We start from the raw sequence: 6,234 nt of genomic DNA, 5'->3' as shown, positions 1-6,234 counted from the left end.
AATCAGCACCTGGGCATTTTTTTATGGCATATATTAACAGCATTCAGCTTTGTTGTAGCAAACATCGCTGTTAAAAGAAAAGGCATGTTAGTGATTTGAAGAATTGCGAAACATATCTTCCTCAAGCCTTGAACACATGTTCTCACTTTATGAACAAATTAAGTTCTCGCTCAGGGATGGGAAGCACAGATAAGGAGCTTGGGGGGGTGTCCCCCCATACACACACTTCAACCATTTTTATTTGGCCTTTTGAAGCAGAGCACAAAAAAACCATCTGCCTTGTACCAGGTGTGAGGCATTTTAAACACTGGTGCTTTTGGGGGGTGGGGGCAAAATACACAAAACTGGGCTGCAGTTTTGTCAGGTTTGCCAGAAAACATTCTGATTTTAAAAGTGAACACGCCTTAAGCATACTTCATCAGTTGAGAAATTTATTACAATTCCCTGTGGGGGTGTGAGGGCTGCTCTTTCCCTCCCTCCCACTTCCATGTTGTCCTCAAAACAACCCTGTGAGGCAGGTTAGCCTGAGAAGTTGTTGTCAGGCCGAAGCTCATGGTCTAAAAACCTCATGGCTGAGTGAGGAGCTGGGGGATGGATCTTGCCCAACGTTTAGCTGCTCCTATGCTGCAATGCAGAATGTCAAATGAGAAGCCGTGTGACACGCTTTCAAAGTAGTTTCCATCCTCCTCTAACGTCTTTAAACAAACACTTCAAATGAGCTTGCAAAATGATTAGGGTTATAGTCCTCCTTTCTTCTGAGGAGCTCAAGGTGGTGTCTATGATTCACAGCAGCCCTGTAAGGTAGGCTTGAGAGATAGGAACTAGCCCAAAGTCATCCATTGGCCCTTGTCCCTGAGTGGGGATTTGAACCCTGGTCTTGCTTGCTGGGAGAAAACTGCCTTTACCAGATCAGGTGCTCCGAGAAAGACCAAGATAACATGAAGACAAAAAAAGTTTGTATCCCAGTCCTATGCGTGTTACTTGATGAGAATGGCACTGTGTGCAACTTGGCTACTGCATGGGAAGCATGCTGACAACTGCAGTCCTGGCTTATATTAAGACCAGTGATGTGGGCAGCCTGCTTCCAGCCAGAGCTTATTGCTCTGTGTGTCAAGGCAGGGTGGGGCATAGAATGTGAACATTGCAACACACTGTTTTCCAGAATGCAACAGAAAGAAACTGACAATTCATTTATAACAAGCTGGAGTTGCAAAACGTTGCAAAATGAGAACTGGAGGCAGGGCCAGATTTACGTATACGCTAAACAAGCCATAGCTTAAGGCCCCACTCTCTTGGGGGGGGGGCTAAAAAAATTAAAGGAAAAAACCCTGGATGTACATTTCCAAAATATAAGATAAAAACAAATAAAATAAAACCTACATGCGGTTAGAGCTTAATAATTATTTCGCTATTAATATACTTCTTAATTGTATTTCAGTTCAACAATTACTTTCATAAAATACACATTTTGTTATGTGCAAATGGCTTTAGATACCTATTAGGTCCATAAATTACCATAAAGCATATATTCAACATAAAAAACTGACAATTTGTTGTTTACAAAGGATGGTTGGACATACAAAGGGCCCCATTACCTTCAGTAGCTTAAGGCCTCATCAAAGTAGTTTGATCCTAAGTAAATGCAGGCTGCACATTTTTAAAAAAATAATAATAATGCCAGAATGATTTTTGGGACCCTTTCAGATTAAAAAGCTGGCAGCGCTAGATTCTACCCCCCTTGCTGTGAGGCAGGGTGTTTGCAGTTTTGTTTTGGGAAGAAGACAGGAGAAATGTGCGGAGACTCCAGCAAAATGCCTCTCCCCACTTGCCATGGGTGTGGTAGATGGGAAACTAAATGTGGATTCCCACCACCTGACATGGTGACTGAGCAACATGCACTATACAAGGATGGTTTGGGCAGATACTTATGACACCCATGCTGAACATTGTTGGCAGTGTTAGCACTTGTTAGGACAAGGGTTGCCGATGGGTGCAATGTGCTCACAGAGGCCTTTCCTGGTGTCCTCAGAGGCCTTCCCTGGCACCCACAGGGTCCCCTCCCCCTGTTGAAATTACACGTAAAAGAAGCATATTGTATTGTAGCCAACAGAATAAGGCAGTGTTGTGTGCTTGTGTATGCATGGTGCCGAAGACAGTTTATGCAGCTTGCAATTGTGCCCACACAGGACCTGAAAGGAGGAGGGTGGGGCTTCAAAGAGCAGTTTGCTACATGGTTGAGTGAAGTGTCTCCTGTTAAGCCTTACTCGGGTGTGTTTAATGAAGACACTTCACAGCAACTCTCCACCCCAGACTCCATGACCTGGACTGTCTGTCCCCCAGGCTGCATGCTCTCTTGCTCACCTGCCTGCCTGCCTGCCCGCCATCTCTCACACTGCAGGTGGCATGGCCACCTATTTATGGCCGTGCTACCTGCAGCATGCTGACACCTTACATTTTTATGTCTATGGAAAGAAATGCCATGCAGCACATTTATTATTCATGACCGGACAGTCATCTTAAGTGTATTCAAATAGTGAGTTTACTATTTGAATGGAGGATGGAAAGTGTATTCAAATAGTAAGTTTAAATAATGCTCCTCTTTCCAAGTCCCTAGAGATTTCCATTCCCATCTTGTTTTAATCTGATTTAAACCCAAATTCCTAAATAGGAGCACCAACGAAAACGCCAACCGGCATACAAAGCAGAAAATTTACACTTGCCCACTGACTTTAGTTCAGATTTTGGCCAATTTGTTGTATGCTCTGAAATTCCACTTTCACATGCACAAAGCCATGCATCTCTCTGTTTTGGCTAATTGCACATGCCAGTGGTTCCAAACATAAAACAAACATCAATAGAGAAAGAGGGTGTTCCTGTTTTGTGCCGTTCTCTAAATATAATGGACCCAAAAGGATTCTACCTGTCCTTACTGGAGTTTAAGCTTTTAAAAATTCTTCAGGGAAATCCAAATCTCTCCAAAGTAACAAACATCAATTGACAATAAATCTTGTCAAATGCTTTTTTTGGCAACAAGAGAAATAATTGTAGCTGGATCCATTCTTTGATTATTCAAAACAAGCAAATTCACTTACCAAGTGGAGAGAAAAGAGACTCATAGCTGAGGATTATGATGTAGGAATGTCCTTTGCTGCCTGTGGGCATGGCTAATCTAGAGAGGGGAAAGTGGTCGTGGAGCTTTTTTGAAACAAGTGGATCAGATTTCTCCAGATGAATTCCTGGAACCCAGAGAAGCTGATAATCTATGGGAAATGAGCATGGCTGCACACCCTCATTCCCTGAAGCACAGTACCTTGTGCATCTGGCAGCAACACTGAGATGTTATCTTTAAGACCCAGTTCAAGCTTGTGAGTTCTCTAGGTTTGTCCTTGTAAGCTCTAAGGAGTGTCTGTAGAGCAAATTCTGCCCAACAGGAAAAGAAAGGAAATTAAGTGTTCATTGGGATTCGTCAGAGCTTCGGTCCTTCACAAACTACAACAATTAAGGAAGTAAATTATATTTCCAAAGTAGCATGTACAAAGATATAGCAGGCATTCTCTTTCTCTGAGGCTTATACCACTTCCTTACAGGTTTTTTTCCTGTAATCTGTGTGGCAGTAATGGTTTGAAAATTTTAAGAGTGGTTTAAGAGTAGTGCAGAGTCAGGTGCAGATAAGTTGCTGTAGCATCAGATAAGGGTCAGGAAACTTGAATGAGTCACAGGAAACTATTCTGATAGAAAACAATGACAAAGTATTCAATAGAGTCCCCATAATTCAATCTCTGCCACTAGAGAGCCATGTGACCTCAGTGCCCAGAAGAGCCCTTTTACCAGCTTTCATAGAATCGTAAAATTGTAGAGTTGGAAGTTTGACCACTGTTGTCCAGATTTGATTACTGCAATACGTTCTCTGTGGGGCTATCTGAAGTTGACCCAGAAGCTGCAGCTAGTGGAGAATCTAGCACCTCAACTGCTCACTGGGGCTAATAATAACTGTAAATATGATCTATTACTCACCCTTCATCAGCAATTCATTGGGTGGGTTACAAAAGTTTTAAATTCAGAACTAAACAGTTAAAACAGAGTCCTCAAAAGAGGCTGAAAATACATCTCTCAGTGGCAAAGGCCAGGATAGAAAGGTGTGTCTCCACCATCATGTTACACTGTTGTTAAAAAAAATTGCACCAGCTGCCAGGCTAAGTTTGAGGTCCTGGTCCTGGTGTGCAACGCCCTATAAATCTTGGAATCAGGTTACTTAAATGATCATCTCACTCCTTATACACCCAACCAACCACTGCTTTTTGCAGGAGAGGGCATCTGATCAGTAGATGCATTCCGTACAACGCCAGAATTGGCCCACTCTCGTGGCGCCACCTACGCTATGGAACGTCCTCCCATTGCATATCAGACAAGCACTGTCTCTATTGTCTCTTTGGCATCTGCTGAAGACTCCCCTCTTTCAGCAAGCTTTCTGAATGGAAATTCTTATGCCAGTGGGTATCCGTGTTGATTTTGAGGTGTTTTTTTTTATATCTGCACTTGTTTCAGCTTATTTATGCAGTCCTTCTATATGTACTTTTATTGTATTGTGAGGTCGCTTTGAGAGGTTTCATAGGAAGCAATTCGTAAACAAAACAAATAAATAGAAGCCCCAACTATTAAAATTAAAGACCGACGATCCAGTTAAAGACGCCATAATTTCCATGTTCTATGTCCATTTCACAACTGCACGTCCTTTCAATGTAGAGAATGGCCTTCTCTCACGCTGTCTTTATTTAAACTCCCTCCTGGTGTGTTCTGGAGTGGATCTGGGCAGCCACCTGGGCCTGCCTGGAGCCTGAAGGTTTCCTTTCTCTCATTTTCCACATGGCCCATGTTGGGAGGGCTGCCGTAGGCTAAGCTTCTGCCGCAAGTGACTTGGGAAGACAGATATGGCTCCCTGCCTTGAAGATGGATATCAGGTGTTTTCTTTTCTTTGTGGGCTTCTGCCTCTCACATATTTCAATCCAAAACCTGGATTCCAAGCTTTCAGTTGCCAGCAATATACATGCAAATCAGGAGTAGCTGCATATTTAATTTTTTTCCTGCTGCTTGCGCCTGGCTTCCCTCTCCATTTGCAAATTTGTTTGACTGACTGATATAGTAGTCCGCAAATAGACTGCAGATTCCGTAGTCTGTCTTCCCCTTCCTTCCCAGAGAGTATGTGGGGGGGGGTCTGCCATTTTTATTTTTAACTCAAGTGCCATGTTTACACTTACTCAATCAAATGTGTATTGATTCCTCACCCCTTTCTAAAAAAATGCAATCTTTAAAAATAATAACCATGGAAAAGGCACTTCAGGAAAGAGGTGGTTTTCCAGCCAATGAGTTCTATGTGCTCATGGCATCTGCTGAAAAACTCCCTTGAGTTCAGCCTGGGAGAGAAGATTTTATGCCTATACAAAACACAGGGACTGACACCACCACCTCTAATTTTATTATCGCCAACCAGTTTTCCCCTGAGGGGTCATCCAGTGATGTTGATGTTTTAAACTGGTCTACTGATGTGTGGTGCAGCTTGCCCAGGTCATTTTTTGCATAGGCTAACCCAGGAATTCCTCTGCAGCTTGTATTTTCATTTCAGATCCGAAATAATCTAATCATTTATTATTTTCTACCATTCACTAATAGACTCTGTTACCTCATATCTGCAACAACACACACACACACACACACACACACACACACGTTTAAGGCAGCCCTGTTTAGGGAAGCTTTTAATATTGGATGAATTATTGTATTTTTTGCTGGAAGCCACCCAGAGTGGCTGGGGAAACCCAGCCAGATGGGTGGGGTATAAATAATAGATTATTATTATAATCATTATATTATAACAAGATATATAGGCAGTGCAGGGAGGTAATAAATAAATACTTGGCCCTGGTGAGTGGGTCTAGGATTATATACCCATCAACAGTCCTGATTTGAATGGGACACCCCGGCATGACAGAAGCCACCCTGGCTTCTGAATGAATGTCCCGCTTTCAGTGCCAAGCTCTTGCGCAAGTCAACTGGTTCCTGCAGGAGCTTAGCACCAAAAGGCGCACGTCTTTCATATGCGCCCTTGAGTTGGAGGTCGAGGAGCGGCAACTGGTGGTGGTGCAGGCCAGGCAAACTACAGTTCCCAGGATTGGGGCGGGGGTTAGTGGTGGAAGTAATGGCTGCTAAAGTGGCACCACAGTGCTGTAAATGTGGATG

Source organism: Zootoca vivipara, chromosome 7 (genome assembly GCF_963506605.1).
Source record: "Zootoca vivipara chromosome 7, rZooViv1.1, whole genome shotgun sequence".
NCBI classification, from domain to species: domain Eukaryota; kingdom Metazoa; phylum Chordata; class Lepidosauria; order Squamata; family Lacertidae; genus Zootoca; species Zootoca vivipara.
The sequence above is the reverse complement of the archived record's forward strand: the minus strand, read 5'-3'. Positions refer to the sequence as shown.